General features: G+C 40.5%; 1 protein-coding gene across 6 annotated transcripts in view; it reads left to right on the top strand.

Moving 5' to 3' along the window:
- The window catches only part of aPKC (protein kinase C iota type), a 705,832-nt gene that overhangs the window by 403,063 nt on the left and 281,231 nt on the right, over positions 1-21,538 (top strand). The gene's annotated exons all lie outside the window — the stretch shown is intronic.

Below are 21,538 nucleotides of genomic sequence, written 5' to 3'. Positions count from 1 at the left end.
TCACGCTGTGTCTGGGTGTGCATTGACAGAGTGTCTACCAGTCTGGGAAGTCATGGAGATATCAGGGAAATTTGAAAAACTGAATATGCTGACCAAGGCAGTAATTTATTTTATTAAAAACAAACTAAACGTAACGTTTCAACCTTCTAGCAAGATCTTCTTCAGACTCTATATCAAGTACAAATGTAACAAGATACAAAAAAAGAGCAGTATATATACACAAACATTTAAACACACGAGAGAAACAGGACATGACATAGAGTGGGATGAAGCTAAGCAGATAGGAAGGGAGAAGAGAATGCTAGTGAGAAAATGGAAGGCAGCCAAGGAAATAGAGAAGAAAGGCGAAGAAGACACAATGGACTGGAATGGGAGACTGAAGTTAAACAAAGAATGGAAGAAGGTGTTAGAAAGAGTGGAAAGGACAAGAGAGAAAGAGGAGAGGAGAAGGAAGAAAAATGAAGGAAAACGAGCGTGAGATATAAATTCCAACCACATTCTATAAGGAAGTAAATATGTTTAGCCTTTTAGGTGAAAGTACATTTGACAAGGGATAGCCACCTGCTTGAAAGTTCCAGAACAACTTTCTAATAGTCTGGATGGAGTAATGTTTGTGTGTATATATAATGCCCTGTTTTTGTATCTTGTTACATTTGTACTTGTTGTAGAGTCTGAAGAAAACCTTGCCAGAAGGTTGAAACGTTACGTTTAGTTTATGTTTTACAATAAAATAAATTACTGCCTTGGTCAGCATATTGAGTTTTTCACAATCATGGAATCAAGGCTTAATGGTGTTATAACAGGGAAATTTGCAGTTTCTGGAAAAATCCAATTTTTGTAACAATTCACTAAAAGTAGAATTTGTTGAACAAAGAAGAATTGGACAAGAAAGGAATTTTTAATTCGTTGTTCACAAAGTATCACACTTTAGTTTTGATATACTGAGTATTACCGGTCGTTACGGCAGAAATTGTATATTAAATAGTCTAGGAAAAGGGGATCATGATTTGAACAATTTTCATTCGGGAATCTACTACAATAAGGTCGACACGTTATGTAACCTTTCCAACGATTTGCTATCCATGTTGGGTGACGATGACACTGTTTTAGCGAGTGTTTTTAGATTTTCGAGAAGAGGCTCTTCCACTGTCTCTGAGGTAGTTTGTAAAGCATCCTTACCTTTCTTAATGTTATTATTATGTATTATCTCAATAGGGTTACAATTAAGCCATACATCATTTCATTTAGAACAATATTAATACAAATAATGACTTGATGCCCTATGTGGTAAAAAATATACAAAAGCTACATCTAAGGAAAATGTTATAAATTTACATGAGTATATAAAGTGTTCTATAGTAGCAATGAAATAAAGAAAGTTTGAGAGTTATACACATTTAGAAGAAAGGAAAGTGTAAAAGTGTGTGGGTTTGGGTATGAGTGTGTATGAAATTAATGTTCGAAGTACAGGGATGAAATTTTAAAACGTGTGGTGCAAATAGTGGTGGGGGGTGAAGCACTGAAAATAGTGTTACTGGAGTTAGAATTTATATGCATGTGAACGATGAAGACGACAGAACTGCGTTGCATTTTTAACTTTTGTCTACGGACTTTTTACACTTTTTTAAGGTAAGGGTTTTAGATAAGGGGATTTTCCCCGCATTGAAGGGTGCAAATGTCCTAATGTGCCGACGCAACGAAAGTTTTTAATTCAATCAATCAATAACGCCAAACTATTTTCATTTCTATTTTAATTTTATGATTTGCATAATAGTAATAATAATGTGAAATCTTAAACTGTCCCCTGCGAGAAGTCCTGCTCTTGCATTGAATATCGAATTTCGCGCACAGTATCTGCAGTGGAAAGCGTTCCTCCTTGCATAAAATAACGGACAATTGACAGCTTGGAAGAGATGGGTTTTTGTTGTCGTCGAATTGAGCAGAGGGGGTCGTTACATGGACCGGAACGGCCCTTTTTATTGAGAAAACACGCCGGATAGAAGAGGAGCAAGCACCTCGAAACGATCCAATAGGTGATGAAACTGTATATTCCGATGCGTCACTGGAAATTCTCCAGCGCTTCTGGGAAAAATTCCGTTTCGACTCGTTGCGTGCATGACTGGAAGTGGATGCTGGGTTTTCCAGTACGAAGCAACATTATGACTTGTCGTGCATCTTCTACAGGGTCCGGCGAAAAGATCTGACTGAAATTACTCAGTAGTATAAATTTGGTTGATTGATTTTGGTGTTTAAAGTCCACTTTATGTACAGTAAGGCTAATTGGGACTGGACCTACAGTTTAAAGCGGGATCCGAACTACCACTGCGCCATCGGAGAGGCCCTTGTATGAATTTGGTAGAAAGTGTTGTATCCTTGGATACAGATATCTGTGCTTTTTACGAAGATGAAAGAGTATGTTACGTTCCCTGCAGCTTTTTACCTCAGATCCTGTAGCCACTAATGGCCTACACTGTAACCTCTCTGCAGGGTAGGTGTTCAAGGAAAGTCTAACCACTGGATAAGTTTTTCAGCGTTTATTCTTTCCAAAGGCTTGAATACATCCAGATGACAGGATCACGAGGACTGGAGCTTGGGTACTTAAAGTGACTTTTGAATTTCGATGTGGAATGAAACTTAATGTCTGTAGTTAAGAACGCTTAATAGTGTCGAGAATCCCAATACTTCTTCCTAACCCAGATGATGAAAACTCTTGGTGTCGAGAATCCCAACCCTTTAGTCCAGAATCCAGACGGAGAAAGAAACTTGGAACTTTTGGGGTGAAGTCGATAATAAGATAATAATTTCTATGCCTAGAATCCGGGCAGAGTAGGGAAACTCAGACTGAAAACCCTTCAAAATACCGGGGTATTTATACTCATGCTCTCAGCCTCAACCCCTTGTCTTTAGTTATTTTATGACATAATATTTAGTATTGTTACATGTAAATAATCTGAATATATAGAGTTAAGTTTTGAGTACTGTTCAAAGTGAACTGATATATTATTTTAAGTTAACAAATCTTTCCGCATTTAGAAATTAAAATTTGAAATACACCGTTATTAGTTTCGTTGCATGAAGGTTAGTACATTGAAGCGAATTATTTCGTGATTGGCGAATCCATGTTTACGTAATAGAGTTGTGTACATTTGACAAATTAGTTCATAAACAAGCTTTATGAAATCTCTTCAATTGTACGTATTATTTGAATTCATGAAATTGTGCAGTGCTGTTACAAGAACATGTGGGTCCGAAAAATGACGTCGTCCAAATGATTATCTTCTCTGCGGATGCACTCCGTGAGTCTGTCAGTGAAGCTCTGCAGAGCTCGCTAAATCATAGCTGGGTGCATGGCGTTCATTCGTGGAAAGTGCTTCTTTCTGATCAAGAACTGTTGTTCTTGGTGTCTTAATTTACACTTAGCTTTCGACGTACCCCCAAAGAAAAAGTCACAGGGACGGAGAGATCTGGCGATTGCGGTGGTCGCAAATATAATGTTGCAATACCCCATTTGATGTATCATCAGCATACATAGGATTTAGAGAAAGGAATAATTTAAGTGCGTTTATTGTAGGGCACAAGTGCATCTGTTTGTAGTTCCGTAAGTTTCCCCTTTTGTCATTCACTTCTATATCTAACTACCTCTTCTGAATTCCCAGGGCCTGACAAATGATGCATTTTCCTTCAGTTCGATCCCATCCCATGCCTAGCATGTTCGTTTCCCATTAGTCTTTTTGCTGAACTTTTAAAGCCGGCCAAGTCATTAAGTAATCTCGAAGAAGCCCATCGTGAGGACCGGTCCACCATTTCTCTCTCTCTCTCTATCTGAAAACGACGGACCTGTTGGTGCAAGAAAAGATCACGAGAAGACATACCGTTCCGTGTCACCCACGGGCAAGGGAATATGAAATTTTGCCTGGTCCTTCGCGGATAACAGCCGCGAAACACGCACCTCTGGCAGACGAAAACTCAGGAGCAGAGGTATTAAAAGTTTTCAGACGTTATCCATTTGTGGTCGAGTGAAAGTTCTCAAGAGTGCAAACTTCGTACTGTATTTTTCACTTTTGATTGATATTTTCCATTACGCTGTTGTCTTATTCGTTTCCCAACGTGGTGCAGTGATACCAACCCAAGAAGTATCGTTGAATGAGTCCAAGGTAATCTCTTTCTCCCACCTCTTACCTTGTGCTACGAGGATGGACATTTAAAACCAAGCTGAAAAGTATGAATGGCTTCACCCAAATTTCAGCAGGTATATATTGAAAGTGACCCGAACGATTACGTTGAGAGTATTGTTTTCGTTAAAAAGAACTCGACACCAGCATTGAGGCATGTGCAGTGGCCGCGATTAGGGGGGGGGCGAGGCAGTTGCCCCTCCCCCACTTTTTGCACTATGCTAAACCTTATGTATAAAGGGAAAGTAACTGTCTTTGCCACCTCAGTTTTGACACATTCCTCCCCCCAGATTCCCAATCGCCGCCACTGGGCATGTGTCACTACTTTAGACGTATGTTAACCTCTTTCATTGTGGTGACACATATTCAGGATAAGATGCATTTTTGTAAGGGTTCGCCGCGTCTAAACGAGGCACCAAGCAGAAATAGTAGGAAATTTGTTTGCCCTAATGAGTCAGGAGAGAGAGAGAGAGAGGAAAGTTATTTTTCTTACATTGTGTATCGTACTAACCTCTGTCCCCGGAATCTGTAGAGTAAGGACGCGCATGGCGGCATAGAAGGGGAGAAATCGAGTGGGCAGAGCAAAGCTGTACACGCTGCTGCGAAGGCTGGTGACTGCAATGTCTTTGCGCTCTTTCCCCCCTCCACGCAATCCCGTTCTCTCTCTCTCGTGTTCATTGGTGGAGCCATCTCGAGTCACTGCTTGCGCAAAGACTTGCTTTCGTTCGCTCGCTCCAACGATACCCGGGAAAGAGTATAGGGTCTGAGGCCTTTCGAAGAGATTTCTATGGTGAACGCTGGGAAGACAAAAAAAAATGCGTTCTATGTCATCCTCACTTACTCCTGGCCGGCCTCCGTGACGGCGTGGTTAACACAACGCGCTAAGAAGCCAGGGGTCTCAGGTTCGAATCCCGGCATGGGCAAGGGTGTTCTTTGTGTGTCTTAATCAATTTCATCATCTTCGCGACTATAGTCTGTTCCGACTGTTTCTGGAGCAAGCGAACGAAAGCAAGTCTCTGCGCAAGTAGTGACGCGAGACGGCTCCAGCAATGAACACGTGAGAGGGAATGGGATTGCGTGGAGGGGAGGAGCGACTATGGGCACCCTTGCTTCAGAAATAACCGGGACAGAGTATAGGCAAAGTGGCAGAAAAACGAAATAAAATAAAGCAAAGAAGGAAGATTGTTATGACTATGGCTCGGAAGTTGAGGAAAAATCCTTTTTTTCCCCTAGTGCCGAAGACGAGGCCCAACATAATATATGTTAATTTTGGGTCATTGTAGGCCAGAAAAAGGTGGGTTTTACTTGTACTTTTTTGCCTTTTCGGCGTTTTTTGACTTATTGGTCCTTTTTTAGCCTTTTTTTTTAGGTCTTAACGGCTTTTTGTTGCAACTTCACCTTCTTTCGACTACGGTTTTAGTGCCCATTCTCAATTCGAATCATCATCAGTTCATCACCTCTTAAACATCCTTTCTGTAGTAAAGAAATTATATATATATATATATATATATATATATGGACGACTTAAGTAGGTACGGTGAGGCCGTGGTGGCTCAGTCGGTAACGCGTCTGACTACCATGCTAAAGGTCCCGGATTCGATCCCCGACCGGTTCAAAGGAAGCGGCCCCGACGCCCACCCAGCGTCGAATGACATGGGTACCTGGGGGAAACCCTGGGGGGTAAAGGCGGTCAGGGGTGTGATGCTGATCACATCACCCCCACTCACGACCGGATCAAGAAAGTGTGGGGCGTTACCCCCACACCCTCTATACGCCTTCATGGCGCGGTGCTAAGCACAGGGGAGCACTTTACCTTTACTTTCCGTTGTGAAGCAGGTACGGTACAAGGTCCTTTAACCGTAACTTGTCCGGAAGGTCGCGCTGTAAGTGACAACTTTCTCTTGTTTTGAAGCTTTCAGCACGGTGTATACGACCATATAGATTAAATATGTAATTAAAACTGATGTTATTAATTAATTTCGATCACATTTATACGTCCTTTCCCCCTTTTTTTGGGTACTTTTTTATATTTTTAGGTCTTTTTATGGCTATTTTAAGGTCTTCAACTTCCGAGACCTTGTTATGAGGTGTAAGATAACTGATAAAAACGTACGAAAGTAGCATCATCTTGTTTCGAAAACGTATCCCCCTGATCACAAATGGACTAAGGAGAGTCTATCCCAGCTCCTTCCGTCGACAAACTCCATCGACCTACTCGGAGGTTTCCAGTGTTCTAAAATATGGAATGGCTGGAGGCAAAACTTGCCACCGTCCGGAAGTTCTGATTAATTCCAACAATATTATCCAGTCTCGCGATACCGCCCGCCATCACCGCTCCCCACCGCAAGGCTAAGTCGGGGAAGGAACAGAGGCGGTGCTTGTTTTGTACTTCTCGTAATGGAGTTCAAACAGATAGGCCGAGATTGCATCCGCTAGGAACAACGGAGGCAAGGCAATCGCATGCGGAGAAATGGGAACAGCTGATGTGAACAGGCTGATATCTAGAGCCAGAATTTTTATACAGGGTGGTCCAAAAACAGGGTGGCCACCGGGAATTGCTTGAATTCCGGGAATTATCAACTTTTATTATTCCAAGTCCCATTGAATTTTTTTTTTTATTTATTTGAGAAATCCTGAATACAGAGAAAATCCATTTTATATCAGGATATCAACAGCGAGAAAAATAGAAATTAACAAATGAGAAGCACGCACACATATGTAACAAGAATAATACAATAAAAATAATAAAAATTAAACAATAATAATAAAACAATAACAAGGGTATAACAAATATTAGTTTCTCTTCAGCTGCTTGATGCACGCATTTCTGAAAGCCTGCTTAGATAGATGGAAGCCTGGAGGATCATCTAATGTAGCCTAGTGTACCTTGTTTGTAGCCTATAGAGAAATGACCTTTGTTCTAGGGATAGCCTTGAGGTTTTTGTATAAAAGAAGTTGTTGCATTTGCTGTTGGTACGTGGGATCCGGATGTGAAGATGTGGCAAGAGTTCGTTAGTGAAAAGTTTGTCCATTCATGATTTTGAAAAGAAATGTTAGATCTGAAACTTGACGGATCGTGAATTTGAAGAGTGGTTAGAATTTCATGTTTGGAAAAGTTTGCAAGGGCTGGCCATCTATGTTTGACTATTCTGATAAAGAAATAAAGAAATATTCTGATAAAGAAATAAATAAATAAATTAATGCCATGAAGCAAGTTTTTCACAGATTAGCCATTATTTTTATCGAGGAAGAAAAAGAAAGAAAATGCGTGGAAAATAAAACAGATTTCTCAAATTCCTTCACTTCCTTTGCAGAACAATCTATCTAACAGACTGAAAATTATTGAAAAGTAAGATATCTGAAGTTGATTAGGTAAATTTGAGTTTGAAATCCTTATGCAATTTACAATTTATTTTGTAAATTAATTTATCCCGTAACATTTGTGACTTGTGTTTGTAGATGTAAACCTCGTTAACCTGATCTGACCCCCCTCCCTTCGATTTTTACTTTTTGGGTTACATTCATCGACGAGGAAATCGTTTATTTCATTCCGGCCCCCATGGCGGAGTGGTTAGCACGTCGCGCTATGACGCCAGGGGTCCCGGATTAAAATCCCCGCCTGGGCATGGATGTTTGCGAGTGTCATCAATTAGCTAAAGGTGGCATAAAAAGCGAAGTAAAATATAGCAAATCAATCAATCAATTCATCGCGATTAAGCTAGAGATAAAGAAATACCTATCGAATTGAAAAAAACAAAACATAACGAGATGTACGTACTCTGTTCAATACAATTAGCACTTGAAGTTCCCCGCCTTCCCAATAACGAGCGAACATCATTTATTGAGGAGTCTCTCAGCTTCATTTCCTCTTTTCTCTCTCAACTTTCCCGAACAAGGAATTTCGCTCGGCTACATCTCCTCTGCGCCCCACTGGAAGCCGCTGAAGTGGCCCCATTCTGCGAATCCTTGCAGGAATAAAGGCGGCAGAACTTTTGTTCGTTTGTTTCTTTCCCCTTTTGGCCCCGCTGTTTGGTGGAAATCAATCTTTATTGTCAACGAGAAAGAAGAGGACGAAGAAAAAAGGTGGGGAGAGATAGAGAGGAGTGGAAGTACGACAACGGTGCTTTCAGATTTCTCGATAGTAATTTGGAAAGAGGAAAAAAGTTGGGGATGGAGAAGGACCCAATTTTTCCTCTGTCTCGCTCTCTAAGAGGATGGAGGTTTTTCGATTCCACCCCGGATTCAAATCCATTTCGCTGAAGACTGTCTCCCTTATTGCACACCGTATTGGACACCTACTCACGATAGAATAGTCTTTATTTAAGCAGGCGTGTTTCGGCCTCGTCGGCCGTTCTTACAACCAACCCTTGTCAAAGATACAATAAATGAATAAAAATACATTGATAATGATAATACAATAAAGATAATATAAAGATTATACAATAATAAAATGATACATTGAATTGATAAGTATAAAAGATAAGTAATAAGTCTTCAGTAGTTCATTGTGTGTGTGCGGGGGGGTGTTAGGTATGCATTGTGTGATGTGTAAGTTTAGGTGCAATTGTTTACATATGAAGGTCAATGTAGTTGTTGGGACAATAGTAAGTTCTTTAGTTGTTTCTTAAAATTTTGATGGCAAATAATGTTAGTCAATGGTGCAGGCAGTTTGTTCCATTCCCTTATCCCTGTAACAATGAAGTACTTGTTATAGGTGGCGGTTTTATGTTTGGGGATTTTTAGATTGTGCTTCTTGCGGATATTATGTTCGACCGAAGTTCTACGAGAGCAGATCTTATCGAATAAGATATGTTCTCGTTGTTGTTAAACCCAAAGGTTTATGCCTACAGCAACACAAGCCTTCCATCTGTCCCTATCCTTGGCAAGATCAATCCAATCTTTTCCTATTTCCTCTAGACCCACCTGAACGTTATCCCTCCATCTTCGTCTTGGTCTTCCTACAGGTATCTTACCATCAGGTTTCCCAACAAGAATCCTGTAAACTCTTCTCTCCCATTCGTGCCACATGGCCTGCCCACCTAAGTCATCTTGATTTCATCATTCTAATAATATCTGGACAGTAATACAAATTGTGCAGTTCTACATATTATATAACCTTCTCCACTCACCTGTCTCCTCATCCCTTTTAGGTCCAAAGATTTTCCTAAGGATTTTATTTTCAAGTACTGTAAATTAATGTGCCTCTTCACTTAGCCTGAATAATACAGGGTGGGTACTCACCGGGAATTCCGGGAATTATGCGCGAATTATTGGCTGCGGGAATTCTGCGTGAATTTTTCTCCATAGACGTTAAAAATTGCAACTTTTATTAATCACAATGCCATTAATTTTCACATTTATAAATTCCCTGAGGCAAGTTTCTTTTTTAAAAGTTTAGGCTTTATTTGTATTGAGGATGGAGGAGAAACCTGCGTGGAAAATAAAACAGAATTCATCCCTTTTACTTTGTCAGTGTCCTTTGCAGAACAGTCTATCTGACAGCCGGAAGATTATTTCAAGATAGGATTTCTTGAAATTGGTGTGGTAATTTTGAGTTTGAAGTTCTTTTATAATTAGCACTTTTTTCGTAGATTAGTACATCCCGTAACATTTGTAACTTGTGTTTGTAGATTTATTTCGTATCTGTGTATGTGGAGTCTCACTTGGGTCAGCTAGAAAATCACCGTCTTTATCTTTTATCAAGTTTACTTTAGGTTGCCACCTCTTTCTAAATTCATTTATACCTTTATATAAATCTCTGATATTTTTGTTTTTGCTGTTTGTTTCAATTTCGTTAATTTTGCTTTTCAAGTAATCTCTTTTTTTACTTGTAAACGTGCTGTTAACTTCTCGCTAATTGCTTAGATTATATATTATAGATTAGAGTTTGGAATACCTAAGAAGCTTGTTAGTATGATAAAAGTATGCACCAGTGAAACAGAAAGTAAAATACGTGTGGGTATTAATGTGTCTGACAAATTTACAATTCATGATGGGTTAAAACAAGGAGATGCATTATCTCCACTGCTCTTTAATTTTGCCTTAGAATATGCTATTAGGAAGGTAAAAGACACTAACCAAGGACTAAAATTAAATGGTGTGACTCAGTTGTTAGCATATGCAGATGATGTAGACTTATTAGGCGATGATATAAATACAATTAAGAATAATGCTAAAATATGTTTCAAAACTGCTAAAGAGATAGGTTTGGAAGTTAACAAAGAGAAAACTAAATATATGCTTACAGGCCGAAACCAAGTGTTAGGTAATAATCAAAATCTAATTATTGATAACAACTCGTTTGAACCAGTTTCCAAATTCAAATACTTAGGAGTAATATTAACAAGTGAAAATGATATTAAAGAGGAAATAAAAAGTAGGCTTATTTCAGGAAATGCATGTTACTTCTCTCTCATAAACTTTTGTCTTCTCGTTTAATATCTAAGAAACTAAAAGTTAAAATATACAAAACTGTAATTTTTCCTGTAGTATTATATGGGTGTGAAACATGGTCCCTTACATTGAAAGAGGGACATAAATTGAGAGTATTTGAAAATAAGATTCTTAGGAAAATGTTTCGACCTAAAGGGGATGAGGAGACAGGTGAGTGGAGAAGGTTACATAATTTGTATTCATGTCCAGATATTATTAGAATAATTAAATCAAGAAGACTTAGGTGGGCAGCCTATGTGGCACGAATGGGAGAGGAAAGAGGAGTTTACAGGATTCTTGTTAGGAAACCTGATGGTAAGAGACCTGTGGGAAGGCCAAGACGAAGATGGAGGGACAACGTTGAGATGGACCTAAAGGAAATCGGTAGGGACGGAATAGAGTATATAGATCTTGCTCAGGATAGGGACAGATTGAAGGCCTGTGTAGCTGCAGCCATGAACCTTCGGGTTTAAGAAGGCTAGAGAGTTAGTTAGTTAATTTTTTCGTAGATTAGTACATCCCGTAACATTTGTAACTTGTGTTAGTAGATTTATTTCGTATCTGTGTATGTGGAATAACAAATATAAACTCCGTAACTGAAATATACATAAATGCCGTTTATTTGAATCGAATTGGAATTTTTGGATAGGATTGAAATCACACATATCCTTTATATCAGTAGTTCTCGAACTGTTCTACGCGTACCCTCGGGAGTACATGGACGACTTGAAGGGGGTACGCGATCAGCTCGGAAGAGAAATGACGAGAATACCCACACGACAACATTTTTTGCTGCAAGTGCGTAGAGCAAACTTCATAGCTTTTCAACAGGAAAATAATGCTGATTTTTGTCACTGACATTCTTATCTTTGATCCATATGCTTTGAAACAAAATACTCGTTCGAAATCTCTACCCATTTCATTCTTCAACTCAAAAACCCATGAATTTTCTCCCACATAAAGACGTTTGCTCCACAGACACAATTTGTCCAATGTAGTCTTCACAGGGAGGTGATTTTATGGGTTGAGTGAAAAAGTGCCATTTTGGGGGCATATATCCGTAGCTGGCAACACTAGCAGGTTGAAATTTTGTCAACAGATGCACTCAACATGTGCTTAAATATTGGCGCTACATTTGCATGAAAAATCAAAAGCATAATTTTGCACCGAAATTTGACTTTTTAAGTGTACATTTCTATGCACCTGGCAACCTTGCCATTCCAACACATCTGACGGAGCTTGTTAGGAAAATGGTAAGGGCGATTCATGTATGTGGTGCAAAGAGAATTCAGGGTAGCCAGGTACAGCCCACGATTCTCTCAAGAGTCCAATTTCGGTTGAAAATCATGATTTATGATTTTTCACGTAAATGTATGGCCAATATTTAAGCACATGTTGCGTGCATCTGTTGACAAAATTTCGACCTGCTAGTGTTGCCAGCTACGGACATATGCCCATAAAGTGGAACTTTTCACTCAACCCATAAAATCACCAGTCATAAATCTATCAAATGCTGCACATGATCAATATTGGTCGCAAATGACAGGATTGACATGGCATCAGTTATCAGAAGTCTAATTATCGCAATTTGATAATTTCTTATATCTCTTTCTCACTCAAAAGTGCATTTCTGAAAAGAAAAAAAAATGACAATGCCTTCCGCCAGTTATTAATTTATCTGATTTTCTGTATAGAGTAAAGTGATAAAGTTAGGCATTGAAAATTATCTCAATGGACGAAGCTTTGTAATGAAGAAACCCCTGTGTAAATTTCTCGTACGGTTTTCATTATATACATTTTCAAAGTATGGGTTGCGCAACTTTTCAAACACTTTGTAGTTGCCAGAAAATGTCCAAATGGTATGAAACCGTATTAACAGAAGTAGTGAAGACAGTTGATTTCATAAAATCAAAAGGAGACAATTGCAGATTATTTGCAATTTTATGTGAAGAAATGGGTAGGGAGCATAAACATATGCTCTTCCACACCGAGATAAGGTGGCGTAGCATTTTATCATTCTGTTAGTGGCCACCCTGTAATGCCTTTTTGGGTCAAGCCCCAAAATATTGCAGTGCGTTTATGCTAAGAGAACTAATCCTAACAACTAAAGCAATCCGCGCAGACATCAGTAGACGAAGGTGCTCAATACGGTGTGCGATAAGTGAATCCAGTCTTTTCTGCCCCGAAGAATGCTCCATCCAGGAGACAATTCCGAGTTCGTCACTCCAGGACGGTGAAGTGTTGCGTCCGCTTAAATGAGGCCGGTTCGTTAAACATTTAAAGGCGGGAAAACATAAATCGTCCCTCCCGGAGGATAAATTGAGTCCCCTGGGAGATTGGTCGTGTGTCCTGTGGACAGGACAGCTGAGTTTCGCTGGAGAAGCATCCCCTCAACCTGTAGGGCATAGGCTGTGGTCAGGGCAAAGGGCAAAGTGAAATACACAGTGTGTCCCAAAATAGTGTTTACGCTCTTTGAACATTAATAACAGGAACGCTAATAACAGCAAGCAAGGCCCTTTTCTTGATGAAACATACCTTAAAGTTAGAGATGTGTTGTACATCGTGTGCAACGCTGTAGAACAGATCAACAGATCGAAAGGAAGCAGATATGGTTTACGCAGGAAGGGAGGCACAGATCGTATCAGTCACATGTCTCATGTCTTACAAAGGCTGTCGCAGAGAAGGTGAGACGATTCCTGTATAGGAAAACAGCGACCTCCATTGGCTAGCAAATGTACTAGGGTGAAAATATGGTTCATTAGCTGCCGATTGAGACCAAAATGGGCGCAATAGGTCAAAAAGTCGTGACTGCGTAGCAGTTAAAAGACACGCATGTACATGGACCCCTCCAAGAATCATTAAAATGAAACAAAAGAATTACAAACCACAAAATTTTTATTCAGAATCAGCCATATAGAGTAGACGTACATCTTTTTCAAAATAGGCACCATTGACAGCTAAGCAAGCCTCCATACGCTCCTGCCACTTTGTGTCTTGGAAAATTCGTCGTCAGGTAGCGAACTGAAGAAAACTTGCGCTGCGGTGATCACTTCTTTGTTCGCCATGAAATGACGACCACGTAAAGCGGCCTTTAAAAGTGGAAATAGCCAAAAGTCGCAGGGTGCAAGGTCCGGGCTGTATGCTGGATGCGGGAAATTCGGTGGACGATGTTCACTTAGCGCTCTCACAGACATATGCCTATCATCATGAATAATTGCTGCAACAGTATTCACTAGTGTCTCGTTAATCACGGACGGTCTTTGTCCAGGATGCGGAAACAAAGCGCCTGATTCGCGCCCATCTTCGAACAACTTGTGCCATCGGTACACTGTGGCTCTACTAAGTCTGTCTTGATCGGCATATGCCTCTTGAAACATTGCTTATGTTTCCGCAGCACTTTTCCCTAAACGCCAACAAAATTTTATGGCATGTCGCTGTTCATCTTGAATACTCATCGCGAAAAGCAATGTTATACACAAAAACCTGGAGGGGTAAACGAAACATGTTCCACGTAAATCAACACAGCTGCTCACTAACATGGTTTCGTAACATGTGACAACTTGCTACGGAAACAGAATGAGTCATCCTACACGACGCGACTAGTGCCGAAACCATAGGCAGTGTTGCCAAGCCAGGAAAAAAACCTGTCTCACCTTCTCTGCGACAGCCTTTGTATAATCAGGGAACGGGTTTATATGTAAATACATATTTATGTATGAAGCTGAAAACAGCTATATTTTGTATTATCCTTGAGGATCATGCATGTAGACTCGAGAAATTCATTTTTATTTTCCATATTTTTCCATATAATTTCCATATTCCAGAACATTTATCAACATTTATCCCGCGTTTATTGGTCGAGTCACTACTTTCGCAGAGGCTTGGTTTGGTTCGCTTCCTCCAGAGATTCCCAAGACAGATTATATGTAAAGGTATGGAAAATAAAAATGGCAATTTTCAAACTTGCATATCACAAGTGACAAAGATAATAGTAAATAACATTGATTTTAGCAGTATTTACATGCAAGTTCGTTCCCTGCTTATTAACGTGATTTTCTTAAATTGGGGGTAACATCCCCCGTGTTCCCCCCCACTTCGACCACTGGATTTTCTTTGTAATGAGACTTTTTCATATTATTCTACAGTTAATGACTATTACGAGACTGTAATGTCGGTGAAATCTTCGAAATTTGCAGAAATATACGTATCAAAATTGTGGTCGGAAATTTTACCCTACTAGTTTTGAGGATGGCGCCCCTCATTAAGAGTTCTTGCCACAAAGATCCGTCCGGTACGCCGCAGGCAACTTGAGAAAACTTGGGCATTGAGAAGGGATAATGATTTGTTTAAATGGAGGAGTTTCAAAAGGCTTTTATTTCGTTTGCAAAAACAACTTCAATTACATATTAATTCGGTGTCCGCTCTCTAGAGCTGAGTACCAAATTATGCAAGGGTTTCTTTGGCTGTGGTCTCCCTAATGACACGAGTGTGCTATTCAGCGTCGCCTTCCATATCACGTTAATGAATATAGGAGAGAGGGGGGGGGGCTGTCGACCCTCCTGACGCCTCTTTACGGCTTTCGTTCCGAAGATGGCAATGTTCTCCGATGTTGTCTTCAAGACACGCCGAGAGAGGGGTTTTGTTGATGTTTCTGAATGTAGTGTTTTTCAAACGAGACGACCTGGGTTACGTTATTGATGTTACCGAAACGCACTATCCTGAAAGACAGTCAAAGAAAATTGAATTGAAAGCGTATATGGCTACTCACCGGGAAAACCGGGAATTCTACGTGATTTGCCACCATTTTCTGGGCCATCATAGCAATATTTCAGTGGAAGACTCCGGGGCTATAGCCTTCCCAAGCCGTCACCCAAACCCGGGCCTCACCTCATGAAAGAAAATATATGTGCCATGAAGGGGGTGAGGGATCTAAGGTTGGAAGTTTTCTGGCCTTGTCCCCGCTTAAATAGGCTCTTGAGGGCACCCCGGGAGGATAAAGGCAGCCGGAGAGTGGTGCTGATCACATCACCTCCAAAATGGCCTAGTGTGTCTTCATGGCACAGTGTTGACTTTACCTTACCTATACCGCGTTTGTCTGTCAGAACCTGTCCCGTTTCCCGCTCTAGAAGTGCGCGTCAAATCTCTTGCTTATGACGATAGCCAATAGCAGCGCACTGCAGCGGTTGCATGTCGAAATCTCACACGGCAAAGAGACAGCGTGGTTGAGTGAAACGCCTTGTCACGGAACTAGGCAACGCCGCACGTCTGTGATTCGCTCGTGTTGTTCAGCCGTTCAAGGCCATATGCAGGAGATTTGACGCGCATTCTAGTGATCGCTCGACAGTTTCGGTGCCAATGAGAAACGAGGAGAAAGTCGTCTGCTGGGCAGAGAGGAGCTTACGTAGACGCTATTGCCACGTTGCGTATTTTAATTTGCTGCTTGTCTTTGGCTTTCCCCAGCACGGAGTTCACGCAGTCTGCAGCAGCAACGCCGCGTGGTTTCTGCTAGAAGTCGTTTTCACGTTCAGAAGACACAACGGCGCTTATGGAGAAACCGCAGTGTTGCCAATACAGCGCTAGCTCATGTCGCCTGGAAATGATGACCTTCCTTCACAATGAAGGTGTTACATATTTTGTATATATAATGATAATTATATGTAATTATTAATATTATAATGTGAACGTTACAGTTACCCTTTTTACTATGATCCATTGCGATCACTACACACGCGAGTGTAATGCACGAATATGACACTTCAGAAATCACTTAAAAAAGTAAAAATCACTGAGAGCTCACACAACTGAAAACACTTTTTCGGGAGAGGGAAAAAGTCTAAACAGACCAAAGTAGATCTCTCACTCAAGTAAGGGGAACCTGGCACATGGGTCAAATTCAAGTTGCAACCGAAACAAACAAATGAGTTATGGCTCACGTGAACTGATAAGACGTGAATGACTCAAGCAAGGCATGTCATATTTCTATCTTGAAGCCCCATATTTTGTCACGTGTTGGAAAGCCTTTCAAAGGTTAATATGGTGTCTATGAATTTATGTGTACGTTGGAAACTGAAAGGTGATCTTCATTTCAGTATTAATGTCGACAGTAATGTAAACAAAAACAACGTGTATTTGCGACAGCACTAATGTTGCTCACAACAGTAGCATTGGAAATAATTGTCAATTATTAAATTTAAGTAATTTCAATTCTATTATAACAAACTGCATGAAGTTCATATTTTTACTGAATGGAAATAAAATAACAACTGGAAAACTTGGTGGTGATTAGCCGGAATGCTGCGGTGAGTCGGCTCAAGATGGCCAGACAACGTCTCGCTTACTTCGCGCGCGGTTCGGGTTAAAAAGAAACTCCAAATGCATGGAAGTAATATTTCTGAGAACCTTTGAGTGGTTATAAAAAATAATTTCATTATTTTCTCCACAACTTTGTCGCTGGAAGTTTTTACTTGGAATTACAGAACGAAAAATGGCCAGCGACGACATTTTCTACTGCACGAATATAAAAAATCTCCACATACTTTATATGAATACTTTTTAATGCAAATATGCTTTAAAGTATTGATAAATTCTGAGTACCACCGTCACCTATGACAATTAAAAAACAGTGTCAATTTTTTTCATAATGAAAGCTTCAATTTTACGACGTTAGGAATGAAAACAATGTAAAAATTGTGTTTTCACAGAAAATTTGCGTTTTTAATTTATCTAAAATTATGTAAGCAAGTTACCAGTTTTTTTGTGTTCACCATCGTATTCTCTACAAAATTTCCTGCAAAACTGCAGGTACCGATTTTACTTAAGCTAAATTTGTAAATCCAGAAATTTCACAACAGCGCGCTCGTATTTCCCATAAGAAAAGCATTGCCCATAAGAGCCCATTGTGTCTTCTGAACGTGAAAACGACACTAGAAAAGCCAGCGATCAGCTAGCGCGGAAAGCGGGAAAGGTTCCAACAAGCGCGGTATAACTAGGTTGCAACGTCCCCCGGTTGTACACCATTCAGAAAGTTAATCCGCTAGTCGGGAACATGAGAATCTTTACAAATCACCAGGGCTTGCTGGGTAGGAAGGAAACGCAACACTGTTTTCAAAGTTAAACGCAGTTTTATAATCGCGTATATTTCATAATCACTTACCAATAAAACACTAGAACATTCAATACTAACGTTGAGCAATTCACTCACATATAGCGAAAGTCAAATTACATAATTAATTGCTTACTTTCAACTTATCGGCAAGAAGAAAACTTGAAAACCTAAAATCTATATTTGAATTCTCTGTTTCCAAGTTCTTATTGATTCTTCACCTTCACCTGTTTTCCAAACTCAGTCTGTCGTCAGGTGAGAAACATTCAGATGGGTTCACTTCCTCTGCTCAGATGAGAAAGTGACGTCAACACGAACAGATTATGACGTATTTATAAACATATATACAAGTTCCAAACACAACTTTATCAATCTAACTATAGTTGCCTGTGACAGCTTGCACATTATTTGAAGTAACAAACATTTTAGAAATCTTAACTTCTTACAAATATAAAACCTTAAACTCTCAGGTTCGTTACAAGGTAATAAACACAATTTCGAAGTCATTCGTGTCCATTAATGGTCCAGCCATCGAAGATTTCCCTTCTGAAAAGTATGCAGCCTTGTGAATTATAGGACACCATTCTGCAACTGACCAACCGAGACAACAGGACACTGTTTTCCACCTAAGTTTCCTTGGCGTAGTGCTGATATTTTACATGCATCAAAACCAAGAACTTGCACACAGGTTATACTCTGTCCCATTATGTCTGAAGCAAGGCCACCCGTAGCGGCAGATAAGGGGGTGAGAGCGTAAAAAGGAGATCCCATAATTGGAGCTACCGTCGTGTGTTTGTTGAGTAGTTTTGCAAGGCCCATATGATTTTGTGCCGCCAGTCATCTTATACTCCTTGACACGTTTTGACGACCTTGGTCTCCCCTATCCACAGTGCTAAATATTGGTGTTTCGGAACCACTAACAAAGTAAGTTGCCAAACATATTTCCCTTCACTGGCTGGACGGTGGCATGAATGGGCATCTTGCCCTTGTTCACATAAGGGCTGAGAAGGCGGTGCGAAGGGTTTAAAATTGGCCGTTTAAACTAAGATAATGGCGGAGGAACAAGATGTGGCATGCGCTGTTTTAACTGGAGAAAGGGATGCGGCAGGAACGGCTAAGTATGGCGATCACTGTACACTATGAGTCAGTCTCCTTATACACATTACTGAGTACGAGTGGAAAATTGAATACATCCAGAACAGTTCGATGTGTGTTCAAAATTATGAGTCAGGGCCATTTAAATAGTGCCAGAACTTTGTTACTAGCCTTTCACTTCTTTGGTCAAGTGTGGCGGTTTTTTTTTTTTTTTTTTTTTTTTTTTTTTTTTTTTTTTTAATGGCTGCCGTAAAGACACACAAGGGAATAATCCCCTATTGATTTTTTGCTCTGACAGATGGGCGGAAGGGCGCTAGTGATACCTGTGGAAATGAGATTTCCTTTTCCACTTTTGACGGGGGAGACTGGGATGTTTCTCACTTCCTGCAGCCGGAGAGAGAGAGAGGGGAGAGAGGGAAGCTGGAGCCTTTCCGCCGAAGTTTTATCTGATCGTTCCCAAGAGGCCTTTCCGCGGTTCGCGGCGTGTACGAAATATACACCCTGGCAGGCCCCCTGTCGATATTTTCCACCTAACTCGTACCTGCTGGAAATCGGCACTCCGACATTGTTGTCGCTGGAAGATTTTTCTCTTGCCTCCAGTTGGGCGAGAGACTGCAACTACAGTCTCTTTATTTAGGAAGTTGAATGAGGTAAATGTATCCTAGAGGGTATTCAACCTTGCATCACTAACGAGTGAACCCGGTTGCCTTTACGAGTACAAGCCCTGGAAACAATTACTTTTGTATACTCTGTCCCGGGAATCTTTGGAGCGAGCGAACGAAAGCAAGATTCTGATCAGGTAGTGACTCAAGAGGGGCCAACCAATGGACATGTGCGAGGGAACGAGATTGCGGGGTGGGGTAAAGGGACTGCAGCTGCCAGCCTTTGCAGCAGCGTATACTGCTTCATTCAACCCACTCCGTCCAAGGTCGTTATACGCGCCCTGGCTCCATAGATTCCCTGGATAGAGTATAGATGTGTTGGTCGCATTGTATCAGGAATGCGCTGTCCATGTGCTGGTAGAATTGTTTGTACTGAATGTGTATGTCCGAGGATTATTTTTAAAAAAAAAAAAGTGGTTACATGTTCATAACTGTCAACTTATATTGTTGTGGAGGACGAAGTGACTGCAATCCTTCGTAATAGCCTAGTATAGTACATGTTGCCAAATTTCTGGCAATTGTCTCGCAACGCCAGCGGAATCGTTTTTCCGTATATTATTAAGAAACCGCCCCAAGACCTATACTCTGTCATCTATGGTCCTGAAGCGACGTGCTCGTAGAGAATCTTTAAGCTTTCGAAATAAGTCATAGTCACAAGAACTCATGTCCAGACTATAGAGGGGCTGCTTACCACTTTCCAACCCCTACCGTTTGAGCAGTTGCCGAAAAGCACGTGTAAAAGTAAAACAAGCTTAGTCTCAACTCCCCTGTGATTGGCTGAAAAAGCGCCCACGTGGTGACTAAGGGAGCTGCTAGCAGTATAAATATGTCACTTTGGTTTCAAGTAAATCCATCTTCAAATGAACGTTGTCATATTTGGACATTTCCGTCAACTTCTCTGCACTTTTTGACACTAAGTATACTGCAGGTGTATCCTGGTGTCAGGCTGGTGCAAGGAAATGACTTTTCATCCAAGTAGACGGATAGCGGTGTTCAAGTTCAGAAGATTCAACAAATTCCTGTCCGCTGCTTTAAACGTTCATTTGATAAGTGAGCACGCACCACGGGACTATACTACATACACTACACCTCTCCACAACGTGGTGCAGACACCAAATCAACTGCGCTGGTGCCACATATAGGATAACACCATTAAGCCTTGTTTCCATGATAACCAAAAACTCAATATGCTGACCATATGACGTTTCAACCTTCTAGCAAGAGAAACAGGACATGACATAGAGTGGGATAAGGCTGAGCAGATAGGAAGGGAGAAGAGAATACTAGTGAGAAAATGGAAGGAGGCCAAAGAAATAGAGAAGAAAGGTGAAGAAGACGCAATGGACTGGAATGAGGGACTGAAGATAAACAAAGAATGGAAGAAGGTGTTAGAAATGAGTGGAAAGGACAAGAGAGAAAGAGGAATGAAGAAAGAAAGGATAAGGAAAAAGATGAAGGAAATGTTTATCAAATGTTCCAGATAAACAATTTTCTAATTATCTTGTGTCTGGAGGGCGAGTGATTTTTGTGTGTGTGTGTATGTGTCTATATATATATATATATATATATATATATATATATATATATATATATATATATATATATATATATATCTTCCTGTTTTGTACCTTGTTTCATTTGTACTTGGTGCAGAGTCTGGAGAAGACCTTGCTAGAAGGTTGAAACGTTACGTTTAGTTTATGTTTTAGAATAAAATAAATTTCTGCCTTGGTCAGCATATTGAGTTTTTGATGTTCACGTATAGGAATACTGTCATCCCTGGCCTTTCAAGCAAATACTGTCAGTTTGTATCACATGGATTACAAATACCAACATTACAACGAAATCTTTAATTCGTTATGCTTCGACGTGGCAACAGCGCGAACTTCTGCCACCCTCTAAATATCGTGGCCGTGCGTTTAGTGTTTCACCGCGTAACCAAGTAGGGGACGAGGGGGAAGTTCCCCCCAAACTTTTCGCCACTTTTGCTCCCGCACTACTGCTAAATCTTATCTACAAAGGGAAATATACATTTTGTCTTGCCCCCTTCGGTTTTGGAACCCAATCGCCGCTAC

This window comes from Lepisma saccharinum, chromosome 12 (assembly GCF_977018435.1).
Source record: "Lepisma saccharinum chromosome 12, izLepSacc3.1, whole genome shotgun sequence".
Lineage (NCBI taxonomy): Eukaryota > Metazoa > Arthropoda > Insecta > Zygentoma > Lepismatidae > Lepisma > Lepisma saccharinum.
This window is presented reverse-complemented; position numbering and strand designations above follow the sequence as displayed.